The following is a 19,605-nucleotide window of genomic DNA, read 5'->3' as shown; positions in this document are numbered from 1 at the left end:
GTTACCTTGAAATTTACCCTTATCTTCCTAGATTTGAACCAGTCTGTTATTACTTGGTATCGCCTTGCCTTCCTTTCCATTAGAAGGTTCTATACCTACACCATTTATTCCCACTTTTATTATTCTGCTGCTGTTGTTATGTACAGATTAACCACTCTGGTTCCCTGTTGTAATTCTTTTGGTTTTGCATACTCCTTAAGAGTTCGTTTCCTAGGTTGGTATCTGGCTAGTACAATCCTGTGTCCTATATTCAGCCTGTGTTCTGATGTTGTTTGTTCGCAGATCAAAGGACTCCCTTTAATAATTCTTGTAAGTTTGGTTTGGTTTTTACATATTCCCTTAATTTCTGTTTTTCTGGAAATAATCTAATTTCACCATCATATTTGAACGAGAGTTTTACAGGATATATTATTCTTGGCTGGCAGTTTTTTTCTTTCAAGGTTTTATATAGGTCATCCCATTGCCTTTTTGCCTGCATTGTTTCTGCCAGATAATCCGAGCTTAGTCTTATTGTTTCTCCTCTGTATGTGACTTTTTGTTTTTCTCGAGCTTTTCTCAGGGTTCTTTGTCTTTGGTTTTCGCGAGTGTGATTATGATATGCCTTGGTGATTTTCTTTTGGTGTCTATTCTATATGGGGTTTGTTGAGCTTCTTGGGTGGTCAGCTTTTCGTCTTTCATGATATTGAGGAAGTTTTCTGTCAGCAATTTTTCAGTGATCCTCTGTGTTTTCTGTTTTCTCCCTCTGTTCCGGAACTCCGATCACTTGCAGATTTTTGCTTTTGATTGTATCCCACATAATTCTCAAGTTTTCTTCGTTTTTCTTTGTTCTTTTGTCTGATTTTTCCTCAAACAAAGTTGTATACAAGTGTTTGTCTTCAGTTTCACTGATCCTATCTTTCATCATTTCAAACCTGCTCCTCTGCCCTTCTGTGACACTGTCCATTTCATAATCTTGTTGTTTATCTTTTGGATTTCTAATTGTTGTTTTTGTATGATTGCTAGTTGTGAATTTACTTTAGCATTTTGTTCCTGTATTATTTTCTTGAATTCTTCCATTTTTTGGTCTGTATTTTCCATGAATTTGTCTGCCTTTTCTATGAATTTGTCTATTTTTTCCTCATTTTTGTCTCCTTTTTGCTTCAACTCTTGGATAATTCTGAATATTAGAGATTTGAATTCCCTATCAGTTAGATCTAGTGCCTTTTCTGCTACTGGAAGGTCATCTGGTGTTTTATTTTGGATGCCTACTGAAACCATCCTGTCCTGTTTTTGTAAATGTTTTTTTATTGTCTGCTGTCTTCAAGGCATTCAGTGGTTATTTTCCTCATTTATTGATTGTAGATTTGTTTGTTTTGCTTTTTTGTTTTATTTGGTTATGTGTGAGTAGGCAGGCTGTGCATTCTTTGTTGTTTGCTCATCTGTGGGCAGGATACTTTTCACCTCCTTCTCCAATGGGCAGGGTCAGTCACTCAGGTATGGTACAGCAGGGGCACATCTAGCTGAAGGGGAGTTGTTGGGAGTGGTTGTTTGTGGCACGTACCAGGGCTGACAGTGCGGACCGTGAATCAGTGCAGGGTAGGTTCCAGTAGGCCAGGCCTCTGCTGCTTGGGAGTGTGATGTTCAGCACACAGTGCAAGTAGGCAGGAAGGAGGGGGTAGATTGTGATGTGTGGAGCTAAGATTCATATGGGAAAGCTGAGAGAGAGGAGAGAGGAACAGGAGCCAAAAGCATACAAACAAAAAAGAGTGCGACGGGAGCTTGCTGTTGGAGTGGAGAGATGAGAGATTCATTAATGGGGAAAAACAAAAATAAAAAAAAGAAAAAGGGTAAAAAAAATGAATAAATCAAGAAACTGGTAATGAAGAAAAGACAAAAAGGGAATAAGAGAAGAAAACAAAACAAAGAACCAAAAAAAAACCAAAAAACAAGGAAAAAATGTGCCCCTAAGGATGTCCCTGTGCGTTTGTGCGGAGTAAAGGAGTAGTTTCCAAGCCACGTGGTCCTGCCCGGCTAGAAGGGGCTCCCAAGCCGAGAAAAGAAAAAGAAAACAAACAAACAAATCAAATCAAATCAGAACAAACCAGAGCAAACGAACAAACAAAAAAGCCCCGAGGGTCCCACCAGCCTGGCGGCTTGGGATGGAAACAGCTTCACAGTCGAGTGGTGGTTTGCAGCCTTTCAGGAAGAAGCAGAGATGGCTCACGGAGCCTGGTATTTGAGAGAAAGGAGGGGGAGGTGGTGAGAGGTAAGGAAGAAACCTAAAGAAGCGGAAAAAAGCAACACCAGCAGTCAACAAAAGGCACTCAGGGAGTTGACCAGTGTGGGCAGGTGGAATCCAGGTGACACCGGGGTGAAGCTGGTGCTTCCCAGCCAAGAGACTGTGGCTGCAGGAAGTAGAGGAGGCTACGTAAGGGTGAAGAAGGTTGGGGGCTGGGAAAGCCTATATCGCTGGTTACCGGTTGTTCTGTCTCCTGCTGGAACCTCCGTGAAGCTGCTGTCTCGTACCCCCGTTCTCTGATCTCTGATGGGAGTCCAAGATGGCGGATTCGTGCTGCACTAGCTGATAGGGGACCTGTGCATGTATGTCTCCTTTCCCTCTGTTCTCCATCAGTTTCTTATTGCATTCGGTGCTTGTCTGAGTTCTTTATCTCTTCATTTGATGCTAGGGTTTCACTATTGACGTATGACTCTGTTTGACTTAGTTTTTCTGATTTTTGCTGCAGAGGTATGGCGTGGTGCTTCTGACTATAGCACCATGTTGCCCAGAAGTCCTTGCATCAAATCTATTTTTGAGGTGTTCTCGAAATTCAGGTGGGATATTCTCAAGGTTGTGTTTTGGCTCTTGTGGACTTGTTCTAATTTTCTTCACCTTTCCCTTGAACTTGCGTATGAGCAATTGATGATCTGTTCCGCAGTTGGCCCCATGGCCTTGTTCTCACTGATAATATACTGAGCTTTTCCATCATCTCTTTCCACAGACGTAGTCAGTTTGATTCCTATGTATTCCATCTGGCAAGATCTATGTGTATCGTGGTCATTTATGTTGTTGAAGAAAAGGTATTTGCAATGAATTAGTTGTTGGTCTTGCAAAATTCATTCATGCAATCTCCGACATCTATCACTTCGGCCATATTTTCCAACTACTATTCCTTCTTCTTTGTTTCTGATTTTCACATTCCAACCACCAGTAATTATCCATGCATCTTGACTGAGTGTTTGATCAATTTCAAAATGCAGAAGTTGGTAAAAATGTTCAGTTTCTTCATCTTTGGACTTAGTGGTTGGTGTGTAAATTTGAATAACGAGTTTTCCTTGTAGGCGTATAGATACTACCCTATCAATGACAGCATTGTTTTTCTATCCTGAAGTACAATTAATTATAGCACTACCTATTATTAAAACTAACTTGTTTTCCCTATATTCTTTCCAGTTCTTGTCTGTATATGTGCATACTTTTTTCATGTTATTTCCATGAATATACTGTATTATATCTTGCTCTTTCCCTTTAATTATATCAAAGGCATTTCTGTGTTGCTATATATTTAGCGGAAGACCCTCAATGAGATGGATTGACACAGTGGCTGCAACAGTGGGCTGAAGCATAACAATGATCATGGGGATGGCACAAGAGTGGGCAGTACTTTGTTCTGTTGTACATAGGGTCGCTGGGAGTCGGAACCGTATGTATTTGTCTGTCATTAATCCAGTGGAGAAGTAGACCCAGAATGTGCCTGTTTTCATCGATATCACATACCCTTATTTTCATTAGATTGTGTTACCATCTTGCAATCCTTTGTACAGAAAGACTGTTGTGTTAACTTGAGAAACCACTTGTTTCAGTTTAGTCATTATGTTAAAGTCGTTCTAGCCACATGGGAATAGTCCATTTCTCAGGGCTACAGCCATAAGCTTCTCTGGGTCTCATTTTCTAGCTTCTCTGGGTCTCATTTTCTTTGTCTGAATGGGAAGCTGAATGGACTGACTATATGGCTTTCTGGTTTAAAGTTCAACTAGTTGTAAACCTTAGTTGGAGTGATGTAATTATTTTCATAAACCGTTAATTTGAATATAATATATGATGAGGTTTAAGGTTTTTTTTTTTAGTCGAGTTTTTTTTTTTATATGAAAAGTCTTAGAACTTTATATTAACTAAATTTAGTAAATATTTTTAAAAATCACCTCATTTTTTAAGAAGGAAAAAATACAATTGATTTGTTGAATTTAAATTAGTAAATCATAGAGGAAGGTTGGTTGGATACATTTAAATCCTAGCCACTTTCTTTGGACTTAGGTGGTAACCAAGACTGTACCAGCGGTACATTTATAAACCATTTCATTATGTGTTCTTTCTGCAGGTAGTTAGTCGACTGTATTATGCATTCATTCTCAGTGCTTTGGCTCTCAGAGGCCAACTGTCTGAGAATGCTAGAAGCACTTTACTGTACCACCTCCTGTAGCAACCATACCATGCTTGTAATTATGGGCTTGTTCTATATTTTCACTTCTTGATTGCATATCTTTGTTATTAGTGATACTTTACATTAGAGTATTTCTCCCTTAACCCATTAGGTTAAGCTCTAGCCAACTACTTCGGCTGGCTTTTTGGTAGGAGCAGTAGAGGTAGTAACAAGAATAATAGTGGATGATCTACTTTGGTGAGTGGTGTCTGGGGTCTTAAAAGCTTACCAGTGGCCATCCAAAATGCATCAGTTGGTCCCAGCCACTTGGAGTAAAGGAGAACGAAGAACACCAAAGACACCAGGAAAGTATTAGCCCAAGAGACAGAATGGGCCACATAAACCAGAGACTTCATCAGCCTGAGACCAGAAGAACTAGATGGTGCCTGGCTACCACCAGTGAACATCCTGACAGGGAACACAACAGAGGGTCCCTGATGGAGCAGTAGAACGATGGGATGCAGAACTCAAATTCTAGTAAGAAGAACAGACTTAATGGTCTGATTGAGACTGAAGGCACCCCGGAAAGCATGGCTCCTGGACTCTCTATCAGCCCAGAATTAAAACAGTTTTTGAGGCCAACTCTTCAGACAGAGATTGGATTGGATTGTGGGACATAAAGTGATACTCGTGAGGAGTGTGCCTCTTTGTCAAGTAGATACAAGAGACCAAAGGGGCGGCTTCTGTCCCGAGGTGAGATGGGAAGGCAGAGAGAGTTAGGAGCTGGTTGAATGTTCATGGGGCATCAGGGGCGGAGGGGAGGAGTGTGTTTTCGCAGAATGGGGTGAGAGGTTGGGGTCTCATAACAATGTATTAAAAAAAAACTGGGAGACTAACTTGAAATGTAAACTTCATTTAATTACAACAATAAAAAAAAATAGTGGATGATGATGATGATGATAATGATATATTTTATAAAATGGTTTGCAGTTCAGAACAGGATTATTAATTTCATTTCCTGATGAAAAAACAGGCTGGAGAGAGAGGCACGCTTAATTTGCCCATATTTCAAAGATAGTGAGCCACTGTTTTTAGTTTGTTTGTTTAAACATTTACTACATGCCAAAAAATAACTTTTAACCTCACAACAGGGCCTTGACAAGTTAACTCACATCCCTTGTAACCTAGGTGAGAGGGTCTAATTGAAGAATATGCTTTTACCTATCTGTACTGCATGGGTGGAGAAGGACCTGGGGTCAAGGAACATCTAGGGCTTCTAAACTGCCAAACCTTGGTTTTTGTGTTACGATCCCAATTTTGAATAATCTCTCCCATTGTACCCTCAACCCTAGCTACTATCAAAATTTTGGTTTTGAAAATGAGGTCAGTGTAACTAGTTTATGCTGCCTGTGTGTGAAGAAAGACTAAAGTGTTAGGAATGCTTGGCAGCCCAGTGGGTGTCTTAAAATTCTTCTCTTGAAAAGCAATTTTAGTGAGAGAGCAGATGAAAATATTTTATAACCAGTGTTTCAGAAGGATTCAAGGAAATTGGTAAGTATTCACCTGTTATCCCTACCATTTCACCAATTCCATTTTCATGTTTCTTTCCACACTGTGACCGGATGTATCTATTTTTTTACTAAATAATTGTATTATATCAACTTTATAATTTTTGTACGAGTCTTACCCCACACATAATTTTGTATTGTGTGCATTACCCCGAGTCGAATGATCTTCATAATTACAATTTGTTAATTATAATATTAATGCCTGCATTGTTTGCATTGACATGCTATTACACCATTTAAGTAACCATTCCTTTGTGGTATAAATTGTTTTTTCCCTTAAGTCATTTTATTAAGGACAAATTCCCAGGAGTGAGGTCTGTGGTATGAATGTTTTTCTGGCAGATAAGTAGTTTTTTCACCCTACTAATCAAATGTTGGTAATTTGAATCACATTATTTCTATACTTTTTATTCCTAGTACATTAGTAATTAAATAGTGGAATTAACGGAAGGGAACAGCATATGGATAATCTAGAGAGCCTTACAATCTGAACAAGAAATAATTATTCTCCCCTAGAATTCAGCATCCGATTATGTTATGCTTTGGCAAGGTGCTGGAGGCCTGGCTGAGGAAATCTGGAGATACTGATATTAAAACCATGGCCGTGATAAATTGAAAGTTAACTTTAGAAGAAAAGATGATTACTCTTCATGGTTGACTATTGAAATACAGGTTTAATCCTTTCATCCTTCTTTGTGTATCTGCATCTGTTTGCTTCCCTAAAAATGGATAGGGTAATTTACAGCTTGCAAAGTGATTGCCAGTATATTCTCATGTGAGTTTATCAACACTGATTAATTATATTAATTGTTATCTCTATTTTAGAGATGAGAAAACTGAGGTTCCTGTTAATATTGGGTCTTTTCCAGAAACAGTGGAACCAGCTCTTAATCTCATTCTTTCCCTCAAGATTTTAAGCAAAGACTGAATTCATGTCAGCTGTGCATATCTTATAGCAAGTTCTTGCATTGGGTATGAGTTCAAAATAGACAAAACCTTAAGATCTGATCTACGTCAGGAGTTTCTAAGGAATCAACAAACAGTATTTTGTGGTTAGAACATGAAATACCAAGGGGACTTATAATAAGGGAGTCTGGAAAGGTAGGTCTGAATTAGGAAAAAGTCCTGTGATTCCACGGCTGTTTGTGGGCATAGAAATTCAGGATTATCAGTTTGGAAGCTATGAACTTGATTGATAGCTTTGTAAAAGTATATAGGAGAGTTTCTTGCAGTTGTCTTTACCAGAATCTAAACATTAGTGTTTAAATGGAATACTCTTTGCTGTAGTTGATTGAAATCGCTTTTAATTACATTTCCTTAAATGGACCTACTTGGAAAATATCTTGGATATTTCTACAACCAAAAGTTCAGTCATTTCATGTATTTCATTTTTACTTGTTATGCCTGTGCTGTTTTGGCATTTAAAGCCATTAATCTTAACTTGTGATTTCTATCCCCAGACTGATACTCACATCTGGACTGTTCGAAACATTGTTTTTCATTCAGATAGTTTAAATTGTGTTGGAAATACTTGATAGTGATTAAGTCAATGACGTCACTAGGGGGCGTGCGGACCACACCGGGTGATACCAGAATGACTGTTTATAAAATTTGTGTGCAGTGTTTCAGCAGAAATTTATTATTTTTTTACAAAAATATCCCTGTAGCTAGTTATAACAACAAAAACATTTTTTGTAACCCAGATCGCATGTATCAATACACCTATATGGCCGAAACTCTATGCTAATTTACTTTGTGAACCTTCTTATTCTCTCTGGTCGAGCTGTCATTACCCAGTTACAACGATGCTTCAGGTCACGTGGTTTCTTCTGCACGTGCTACAAGCACATGCTGTCATTTTCGCTGCTGCCAGTGTTTTTGTAGTTGCTGGTTTTGTCAAATTTTCTGGTGTTTTAGCTATAATATTGTGTTAATTAGCATGGGGGGGTGACACCAACCCTAGTGATGTCACTGAATGAAGTCAGGAATTTAGAATGAATCATTGAATCTTCCCATTGAAACGAGAAGATTGAAACCTCCAACTCAGTGTAGGAATATAGACACAAGGAACTATCACTTTCTGTTGATATTTTAATATAAAATATACATTATTAGTCTTTGTTTCAATTTTGCTCAAATATTAATTAAAAATATGAGTTTATTGAAGAAAAATTGAACATTTTAAAGTGTTTTCTGTAGTTAGGATAGAAACATAGGTGCAAACAAATAATTTTTTTTTTTTTTTTTTAACCGTAAAGTGCCATTGCCATTCAGCTCATATTTCTTTCTTGCTTCTTCATTTCTGGCCTGTTTGAAAGACTTATATTGTATTATCTTTTACTTTATTCCTTGGTTTATTATATTTTAGAGTAATAGAACCTAATCAAGTAAGATTAATCCCACAATGCAAGGATGGTTCAGCATTAAGAAGGGGAAATAAATAAATAAAATTCATTTCCATAAATACATCCTCTGCCCCCATAAAAAGCTTTTTGATTAAATTGAAGACTATTTCTAATAAAAACTCTTAGCAAGCTTGTGGTAGATGGGAACTTCAAGAGTGTAAACTCAAAATGTATGGCTTAAACTAAAAGTGAAACTTGAAGGTGCTAAAGAATGTGCAGAGGACGTTCAGGGGTATGGGAGATGCATAAATGAATGAGTCTGGCACAGAGCCTCAGAGTTGGAAGTCAAACACTAGAAGGCCAGCCAAGGCACAGTAAACAGCCAGTCACAGACTACATGCCTTAAATGCCAGACTGGAGACACCTCTCCTTTGTTTGTTGTAGGGATATTTGTCTAATACTGTTTACTCCAAGTTTATTGTAATAAAATACCTTATTTGCATATGCATCTTACATTTCTCAGAAATTTAGGCCCATAAAATGATCAGTTAAATTAATTCTCTTTACCTGGAGCTTAACATTTCTGAAAAGGGGAAAAACAAATCTGTCTTACCCTAAATTGCTCAGCCCAAACAGTGTGAGATCATAATTGTCTAAATTCCCCTGGAAACTAAAAAACGATGAATTAGTTCCTGTGACATGAGGTCTATGCTAGGTTATTCTGTTTTTATTTCATTTGACTGTCAGCAACAACCCTGGAAACTGGACAGTACTGACTACATGTTACAAACAAGGAAACTGAGACTTTGGAGAGAAACTATTCCTACTGTCAAAGAGCTGGAAAAGTAACAGAACCTAGATTTGAAGCCTGATCTGTCTGAATTCAGAGTCCGTGTTTTTTTTTCTACTGCTACATCATACTCCTACATCATAGTTATCCAGTAGAAATATAATGCAATCTACAATATGAGTCACATATGTAATTTAAAACTTTCTAGGAGCCTCAATAAAAAAATTTTTTAAAAAAGATAAAATTACTTTTAATACTATATTTAATGTTTCCAAAATGTCTTTATAACATATAATCAATATAAAAAAATTAACGAGATATTTTATATTCCCTTTGTAGTACTAAGTCTTTGAAACTCAGTTTTTTACTTGTAGTACATCTCAAGTGCTCAGTAGCCACATGGGGCTCATGGCCACCATATTAGACAGTGCAAACCTACATTATGAAAACCTGTACAAAAATCTACACTTAGAAAAGATGTAAATTCATGGTAAGTTGTATAATATAGAAAAAATCTTTGCCCTACACATGGATTCACCAAGTGCTTTCTCTAACCAGAATTTAGTATATATTTACTGACATGACTAAGGAGCACATCTGCTCATAAACTGAAAAATATCCTGCCTGCAAAGAGGTTCTAGATCACAGAAAGAGACAATATTCAGAAAAAATATAATTTAACTATGAAAACAGAAGTCCTAGACAAAGAAACATATGAGTTCTTCAAAGGTAGGAACAGAAGACTACTCTGACAACGTGCTGATGGGTTTCTGTATTGTTGTCATTTTTGTTTTTAAGAAAGTGACAGTACACAAAGACATGGAATCTGCCTTTTTCCTTCCCCACCCCCTCAATAAGCTAGGGTTTGGTGACCTTTTGACAACTAACAACATCAGCAACAGCAATTCCAGTGTAATAGTGGTCAGACTGTGGCAGAGAGAAGGTGGACTTGCTAGAAACAGGTCTTAAGGAATGAATTCCTTTTTTGATATTTAGTAATTAGCATGGACCAGATTTTTTGGGAAGAGACAGCTAAATGATACTTTTATTAAAAAAAGTAGTTAAATGATCAAACCCTGGCTTTTTTGTTTTTTTGTTGTTTTAAAACACTTGTTTCCTCAGGCAGAGGGTTAAATGAGAAACTGATAGAAACCAGGTTGAGTCAAACACACAGAGCTTCATTTTTTCCTTGGTTCCCCTGTGGTTATGTACAGCAGGAGTATGAGGTTTTGTGAGTTTGCACGACCACCTGTCTCTTTATTAGACGTGATAAGATTGTTTTCTTAAAACATTTGACAGTGGTAGGACCCCAGAAGGCACAACTGTTACCAACTGGTGACATTGCTAAGAACCACTTCCTAGTTTTCTAGCATTGGAATGTACCATGTTTGCTGTAAGGTACACTCCTGGGTGCTGACAATTCCCTAACAGAAGCTGAGTGTCAGTCAGCCAGTCAGAGATACTGTCCAGGGGCTTCCCATCTTGGAAAAGAGCTTGATCTTTGGTCCTTGCTACTCCTGAGTCTGCAGTTCCGTTTTTTGTAGTTCTCCACCTCAAAGCAGAAGCCATTCCTCAGGCGGGGGAGAGTACACGAACTCAGTTTTTCACATACTCAGGGAACTAGAACAAAGTGGAATCCTGCTATTGGCAAGCTCTTTTTAAACTTTGAAGAATAAATATGTACACAGTGGAACAATGTTTCCAGCTCACAGTTGACTATGCATGGTAATGTGATTTCATTTTTTTTTTTTCCTAGTCAAAATGAACCTGGCAGTTACCTTACTAATATTTGAAAGATGGGACTGGGTGTGTATACTTTTGCATTGGCAGAATTGTTTTTACTTAATACAATGTAATTGAAATAGCAAAACTTAACAGTCTTTTAAAATTCAACATTTTTCAATTTGAAAGAGTAACAGCTGTTTGTGGGAGAAGGATGGATCTAAATAAATACAGCATCTTTGAGATGGAAAAGGCCTATAGAAAGAGTTATATGAACAAAAGATTTGATGTCTGTATTAGTCTGTGATATTCCCTAGCTGCTGCTGCTTTTTCTTAAATTTTATTGCTTTTGTTGTTGAGAATATGCACAGCAGAACATACACCAATTCAACAGTTTCTCCATTTACCATTCAGTGACATTGATTACATTCCTCGAGTCATGCAAGCATTCTCACCTTCCTTTTCTGAGTTGTTTCTCCTGCATTAATATAAATCCACTGTCCACTAAGGTTCCTATCTAATCTTTCCAGTTTCTGTTATCAGTTTGATCTCATAGATAGTTCTTAAAAGAGCATAATGCTCAAAGTGAACATCTTTTACTAGTTAAGCTAAATTATTGTTTGGTTTTAAGAAGACTTCAGGGGATATTTTTGGTTTAAGGTTTAAAGATTGTCTCAGGATAGTAGTTTCAGGAGTTCATCCAACTTTCATGACTCCTAGAAGTACAGATTCCATGAGAATATTAAATTTTGTTCTGCATTTCTCCCCTTTTGATCAGGATTCTTCAATAGAATCTTTGATAAAAATGTTCAGTAATGGTGGCTGGGCACCATCCAGGTCTTCTGGTCTTATGGCAAAGGAGGCAGTTGTTCATGGAGGCAGTTAGCCACACATTCCATATCCTCTTCCTGTTCCTGACTCTCCTTCTTCCTATGTTGCTCCAGGCAAATAGAGACCAATTGTTGTACCTTGGATGGCTGCTTGCAAGCTTTTAAGACCCCAGGCACTACACAACGAGCTAGGAGGTAGAAGAGAAGCACTAAACATGTTATTAAGCCAGTTAACTGGGATGTCTTTTGAAACCATGACCCTAACCCTCCAAACCAAGTAACCAAATCCCATGAGGCTTTTGGTTGTACGTGAGCAGCCTCAGCAGCTACTTTTTTTTTTTTGTGGTTGTTGTATCTATAACACAGTTTTTGCCAATTCAGCATTTTACAGGTCTACAGCTTATTGACAGCAATTACAATAATCACCTGTGCAACTGTACTTCCATCACCATCAACCCCCTCTTTTCCTCTCCCTCCCGCCCCTGGTAACCACTAATAAACGTTGGTCTCTATACATTTGCTTTTTCTTGTCTTTTAATATAAATGAGGTCATACAGTATTTGTCCTTTTGTGATTGACTTATTTCACTCAACATAATGTCTTCCAGCACCATCCATATTGTCACATGTATCAAAACTTTATTTCTCCTGTTGGCTGAGTAGTATTCCATTATATGTATGTACCACATTTTGTTTATCCATTCCTTTTTTTTTTTTACTTTAGATGAAGGTTTATAGAGCAAATTAGTTTCCCAGTATCAGTTAATACATATATTGCCCTGCAACATGTTAACGCTCTCCTCCTCTAACCTTGGGTTCCCCATTTCCATTTGTCCAGCTTTCCTGTCCCCTCCTGCCTTCTCATCCTTACCTGTGAGCTGGTTGAAGTTCGTGCATTATTGTTTGTTTTATGGGCCAGTCAAATCCTTGGCTGAAGGGTGAACCTCAGGAGTAACTTCAGTATGGAGTTAAAAGGGTGTCTGGGGGCCGTACTCTCAGAGTGTCTCCAGTCTCTGTCTGACCAGTATCCATTCATTTGCTGATAGGCATTTAGGTTGTTTCCACCTTTTGGCAATTGTGAATAGTGCTGCAGTGAACATTGGTGTACAAGTCTCTCTGTTTAAGTCTCTGCTTTCATGTCTTTTGGGTATATACCTAGGAGTGGAATTGCTGGATCATATGGTAGTTCTGTATTTAGTTTCTTGTGGAACCACCAAACTGTTTTCTACAATGGTTATACCATTTTGCATTCCTACCAGCAATGAGTAAGGGTTCCAATTGCCCCACGCCCTCACCAAAATTTATTATTTTCTTTTTTTTTTTCTTAGCCATCCTGTGACTTGACAACAATGGGTTTCTTTTTTGTTGTTGCTGTTAGTGGGAGTAAAGTGATATCTTGTTGTGGTTTTGATTTGAGTCTCTCTGATAGCTGATGATGATGGGCATCTTTTCATGTGTTTGGTGGCCATTTGACTGTCCTCTTTTTGGTGAAATGTCTATTCAGATCCTTTGCGCATTTTTTTGATTGGGTTGTTTGTCTTTTTGTTGTTACATTGTCAAAGTTTTATATATATTTTGGTTATTAGGTTCTTGTCAGATATATAGTTTCCGAAGATATTCACCCAGTTGGTAGCTTGTCTTTTCACTTTTTTGGTAAAGTCGTTTCAGGAACAAAAGTTTTTAATTTTTATGACGTCCTGTTTATTTTATCTTTTACCGTTTGTGTTTTTGTTATTATATTGTTGTTGTTAGGTGCTGTCAAGTCAGATCTGACTCACAGTGACCCTGTGTACAACAGAATAAAACACTGCCTGCTCCCGTGCCATCCTCACAGTTGTTGCTATGTTTGAGCCCATTGTTGCAGCCACTGTTTCAATCCAAGCATGATGTCCTTCTCCAGGTACTGGTCCCTCCTGATAACATGTCCAAAGTACATGAGATGAAGTCTCAACATCCTAGCTTCCAAGGAGCACTCTGGCTGTACTTTTTCCAAGACAGACTTGTTCGTTCTTTTGACAGTCCATGGTATATTCATTATTCTTTGCCAACACCGTATTTCAGAAGCATCAACTCTTCAGTCTTCTTATTCATTGTCCAGCTTTTGCATGCATATGAGGCGATTGAAAATACCATGACTTGGGTCAGGTGTACTTTAGTTAGTCCTCAAAGTAACATCTTTGCTTTTTAACACTTTAAAGAGCTCTTTTGCAGCAGATTTGCCTAATGCAATACATCCTTTGATTTCTTGACTGTTGCTTCCATGGGCGTTGATTGTGGATCTAGGTAAAATGAAATCCTTGACAACTTCCATTTTTTCTCTGTTTATCATGATGTTGCTTATTTGCCCAGGTAAGAGGATTTTTGTTTTGTTTATATTGAAGTGTAATCCATACTGAAGGCTGTAGTCTTTGATATTCATCAGTAAGTGCTTCAAGTCCTCTTCACTTTCAGCAAAGTTGTGTCATTTGATGCCACGTTCTTCTTCATATAGTTCAGCTTCTCGACTTATTTGCTTAGCATAGAGATTGAATAAGTATGGTAAAAGGATACTAACCCATTGTTAAAAGCTATGCCTGAGAGCATTGCCCCTGCTTTTTCTTCTAAGAATTTTATAGTTTTAGTTTGCACATTTAGGTCCATAATCCATTTTGAATTTTTGTGTATGGTGTGAGGCATGGATACTATTTCATTTTTCTGCAGGTGGAAATCCAATTTTCCCAGAACCATTTTTTGAAGAGACTCGTTTTCCCATTGAATGGGCTTAGCACCCTTGTCAAAAATCAGATTACCATAGGTGTGTGGGTTTATTTCTGGACTCTCAGTTCGATTCCATTGGTCTATGCGTCTGTTGTTATACCAGAACGAGGCTGTTTTCATTACTGTGGCTTTGTAGTGTGCTTTAAAATCAGTAACTGGGAGTCCTCCTACTTTGTTTTTTTTCTTTCAACATTGCATTAGGTATTCGGGGCCCCTTGCCATTCCATATAAAGTTAAGGATTGGTTTTTTTATTTCTCTTAACACTGTTGCAATTTTGATCAAGTTTGCATTAAATCTATAGATTTCTTTGGACAGTACTGATATCTTAGTGATATTAAGTCTTCCAGTCTGTGAACATGGTACATCTTTCCATTTAAGTCTTCATTAATCTCTTTCAGCCGTGTTTTATAGTTTTCATTGTATAAGTCCTTCACATCCCTGGTTAGATTTATTTCTAGGTATTTTATTCTCTTAGATGCTATTGTAAATGGAATTATTTCCCTAATTTCCCTTTCAGATTTCTCATTGCTGATGTATAGAAACTCAACTGATTTTTGTTTATTGAGCTTGTACCCTACAACTTTGCTAAATTCCTCTGTTAGCTCTAGAAGTTTTCTTGTGGACTCTGGCATTTTCTATACATAAGATCATATCATCTGCACCTAGCTTCTTTATGGTTAACACAGTTAATGGAGTCATGATTTATATAACATTATACCGTCTTCCTTATATTACAATGATGCATTAAGAGTACAACATGAATTTTTTAGAGGTGATTTTTTTTTTTTTTTAAGTGGTACTACTGATGGATTCAAAGGCTCTACATACTTAAGGAGTCCTGGTGGTACAGTGGTTAAAGCGATCGACTGCTAACCAAAAGATCAGTGGTTCAAAACCACCAGTGGCTCTATGGGAGAAAGATGTGGCAGTCTGCTTCTATAGAGATTTACAGCCTCAGAAACCCTATGTATGCAGTTGCTATGAGTTGGAATCGACTTGATGGTAGAGGGTTTGGTTTGGTGTCTTCATACTTAATTTGTCTCCCTAGTCGCCAGTAAAGATGCATGAATTTATAAGATTAACAGAACAGTCTGTGACCTAGAATTAACGTAAGCATAACTTGCTTATATGTAAATAGCACACCTGTGTTATTAATATCATGCTTCAACTAAACAGCATAATTATCTTTTATGTCATTTTTCTCCCGTTCATCAACCAGCAATTATTATGGAACCACTACTCTGACTTGCAGTACTTTAGGCATGGTGACAGACATTGAAGGCAGGACCAACATACTGGCACAAAAGTGTTGGGGAAGATTTAAATGACTCCAAAGAAGGAAGAAGGAGTTATAAGAAATATAACCACAGAATGACCATGACTTACGAGAGACCTTCCTGATTAGGGTAGAACTGTTCATGGGGATGGATGTAGGAGAATATCAGAGTTTAGCAACCTGAAGACAATGAAAGCCAGCCTGAGGAGCAAAAGACAACAGAGAGTGAGGGTTCTTGATGAAATGGTTGTCTGACAGCAGAGTGTAGAATATGTTGAACTCCAGAGAGTATCCAGTTAAGAGAGAAATGAGGACTAATCCACGGCATTGCCCCTGGGAATTGAAGGAGAGTTGAGGATGGATATGAGGAGGTAGAAGTGAAAAGGTTGTGCTGACTCATTGAGCATGGGGAGGGCTGAGACAGAAGATAATTGAAGACCAGCCAAGCTTTTGGGATGTGCCGCTTTTGATCACTGTGATTTGCTCTTGCTTCTTTAGGTGCTGAAGGTATGATTGGCAACTAGACAAGGCCTTTGTTTCTCCAAAGATAAGTATCAAGTAGCAAACAAATACTTACAGGTAATAAGCATGAAGAGGAAAATAAACAAAGTCATGTGATAGTTTGGTAGAGGGGGATGGAGAGCTGCTTTAGTTAGGGAAGATCCCTCTGAGGAGGTTACATTTGCACTGACATCTGAACAATGAGGATTCTAGGCAAAAGAAACAGCGTGAGCTAAGGCACCGACATGGGAATTTGCTTGGCGTGTTTGAGAAGGAAGGTAAGCATTGCCATGCATAGTGAAAGCAGGACAGATGGGATATGAGATCCGAGGATAGGCATGCGTTACATCAGCAGTTCACAGACTTCTTGGTTTCTGGATCCTTTTGCCCTCTTAAAAATTATTAAGGACCCCCGAAACACAAACATTTTAATGGGAGGTACTTGTGGTGTGTGTGTGTATATGTAGTTGTGTATGTATATATATCTTTTACCCAAACCAAACCCACTGCCATCAAGTCGATTGCGACTCATAACGACCCTGTAGAGTTTCCAAGGCTGTAAATCTTTATGGAAGCAGACTGTTATGTCTTTCTCCTGCAGGGCTGCTGGTGGTTTCAAACTACTAACTTTTCGGTTAGCAGTCGATGATTTTACACACTGCACACTGTGCCACCAAGGCTCCATATACATATATACATATAATATGATAGATAAAGTATATATATTCTGTCTACCATATTATAAGTTAAAACTGACTTTTTAAAATTATTTACTAATTTCTTTAAAATAACAGTAAACCCTTAATATGTTAATATAAACATTCTTATGACAAAATATTTTTCAAACAAACATTTAACAAGAAGAGTGATACTGTTTTACAAATCTCTTTTAATGACCGACTTAATAGAAGGTAACTGGATTCCCGTATCTGCTTCTCTATTAAGTCTCTTGTGATACCATTCATCATGTCATCATCTGGAAAACTCCCCTATACCCTTTTTAGAGAGTGAGAATAAAGAAGGTAAATAATCTTATTATGATGATTATAAAAATTATTTTGATCCCATGGACCCCACCCCTCCAAAACAAAGAGTGTCTCCAGAAACCCCAGTGGTCTTCAGGGCACACTTTGAGAACAGCTGGATAGATAGATCATTCCATTTAAGGTATGGTAAAGAGTTTGGATTTTATTCTAAGAGCAATGGGAAGCCATTAGAGGGGTTTAAATAGGGCTATGACAAGAGCTATTTTAGGTTTTTAAATTAGCATTTTGGCTGCTATGTGGAGAATGGATTGGAGGAGACAAAAAGTAAAATCCACCCCCTTTTTTCATTTCTATTGCTACTTCTATCTCAGGCAACCATCATCTCTCACTATAGCAACCTCATAAGTAGACTACCTGCATTACAGTCTCACCATTTCTCACATTTTTCTCCATTGCAGCAAGTGATACTTCTTATGAAATAGTTCAAATTACGAAAGAAGACAGAAGCATAGTATAGCAAACACTTAAGTACCCCCTCTTAATTTAAGTCTTAATCTTTTGTTTTATTTTTGCTTCAGATCTTTTTTTAAGTGAAACATTACATACAATTTGTAACAGTGTCTGATTCCATCCCTTTCCTTACCTTTTCAGAAGTAATCATTATCCTGAATTTGATGTGTATTATTGTTTCTTGCATATTTTTATATTTTGACTACATATACATGTCTCAACATATGTAGAATTGTTCTTTGTTTTTAAACTTTATAAAATGTCACACTGTCTGTATTTATTCCCACAGCCTCTTTTTACCCAGTTACTACACTGATTTGGGATTTATCCTTTTGATAATTATAGCTCTAGTTTACTTATTTTAATAGTATTATTTTACTTATGAATGTGCTCCAGTTAAGTTGTCCATTCTCCTGTTGATGGACATTTAAACACATTATTCTTCCACGTAAATGTTAATATCTGCTCATCAAGTTACACCAGAAATCCTGTTGACACTAATAAGAATTGCATTGAATTTATACATTAAAATAGAGAGAAATAAAATCTGTGTGATAGTTTTCTCATCAGTAAGCATGATAGGCCTTTCAGATTACTTTGGTCTTCTTTGATGTCTTTCAGTCTACTTATATTTTTTATAAAAGTGTTAGATTTATTCCCAGTTGACTTATAATTGTTTTATAGTTGTATCGTTTTGTATCTTTGTTAGGAAGTGTATAGGCATGCAATTAATTTTTAAAATATTGAACTACCTAGCAATTTTGCTGAAACTGCATATTCTAATAATTTGATTCTCTTGGGTTTTCTATATACGTAGTCATGCGTGATCTGTACAAAATGACAGTTTTATTTCTTTTTTTCCAGTCCTTAAGCATTTATGTATTCTTATTGTCCTGCTGCTATAACTTGAATCTCAAGTAAATGTTGAATAGAAGCATTGATACTTGGCATATTTATCTTTTTTCTAAATTGAAAGGCAATGCTTGCAGTATTTTACCAATAAGTAGGATACTTAACATGGGTTTTGGAAGAGACCCTTTATCAGGTTAAGGAATTGTTCTAGTTCTAGTTTTGTTGATATTCATAATGAGTTATCAGATGCTTTTCCTGTAATAATTGAGGTGATCTTAAAGTTTTTCTTTAATCTGTTTATATGATGACTTACCTTGGATTTTCTAATATTAAATTATCCTTGCTTTAGATAAACTGAACTTGATTGTGATTTAAAAAAAAAAAAATACATTACTGGATTTGGTTTACTGATTTTTTTTCTCAGCTGTATTTTGGTATAATTTATATGTAATAAAATTCACCCATTTTATTTTTACAGTTTGATTTGGGCAATTGTATATGGCCATGTACCACCATTACAATCCAGATCTAGAACATTTCCATTACCATGAAAAGTTTTATCATGGCTCCTTTGTTCTCAGTTTCTTCCCACTTGTCATACCACTGAGATGATAGAGCATCCTTCACATCAAGGTCTCCTTTCATCTCAAAATGCTTTCTGCTTGCAGCCCTGGAGTTTCCTTTCTTTTCAGTTGCTGAGGGGTAGCCCTTCCCCTTAGACACAACTGCATTTTTCTTATTTCATATTTACGCTGTTGTGTTTATTGTTCCTTTGTCAGCATTCAAGTAAATTAAAAAAAAAACTTCAAAGAAGTAGCAGTTTATAATGATTTGCCCTTGTTTGTGGCCATTTATTTATCATGTATGATTACTTTCAGGTAGCATTTGTCTGGGATGTTTATCAATATGATATCAATATCGGTAATATCTTCAGTATTCTGTTAGAGCTACGGACTGTTTCTATTCTTTAATTTCATGTTTGGATCTTCATATTACTTCTGGGGAAAAAAATCCCTGTTATCACAAAAGAAGTATTTCTTCTCTCATTAGTTTTCTATTTTCGTGACACCC

At 37.1% G+C, this 19,605-nt stretch overlaps 1 protein-coding gene across 1 annotated transcript in view; it reads left to right on the top strand.

The window, feature by feature from the left end:
* CBFA2T2 (CBFA2/RUNX1 partner transcriptional co-repressor 2) overlaps nucleotides 1-19,605 on the top strand; it is a 155,514-nt gene that overhangs the window by 90,521 nt on the left and 45,388 nt on the right. Inside the window, exon 2 of the mRNA XM_023725305.1 lies at nucleotides 16,184-16,264. The gene's annotated coding sequence lies outside the window, so the exon portion shown is untranslated. The remainder of the gene's footprint in view (nucleotides 1-16,183; nucleotides 16,265-19,605) is intronic.

Source organism: Trichechus manatus, unplaced genomic scaffold (assembly GCF_000243295.1).
Source record: "Trichechus manatus latirostris isolate Lorelei unplaced genomic scaffold, TriManLat1.0 scaffold00008, whole genome shotgun sequence".
In the NCBI taxonomy this organism is placed as follows: Eukaryota; Metazoa; Chordata; class Mammalia; order Sirenia; family Trichechidae; genus Trichechus; species Trichechus manatus.
This window is presented reverse-complemented; position numbering and strand designations above follow the sequence as displayed.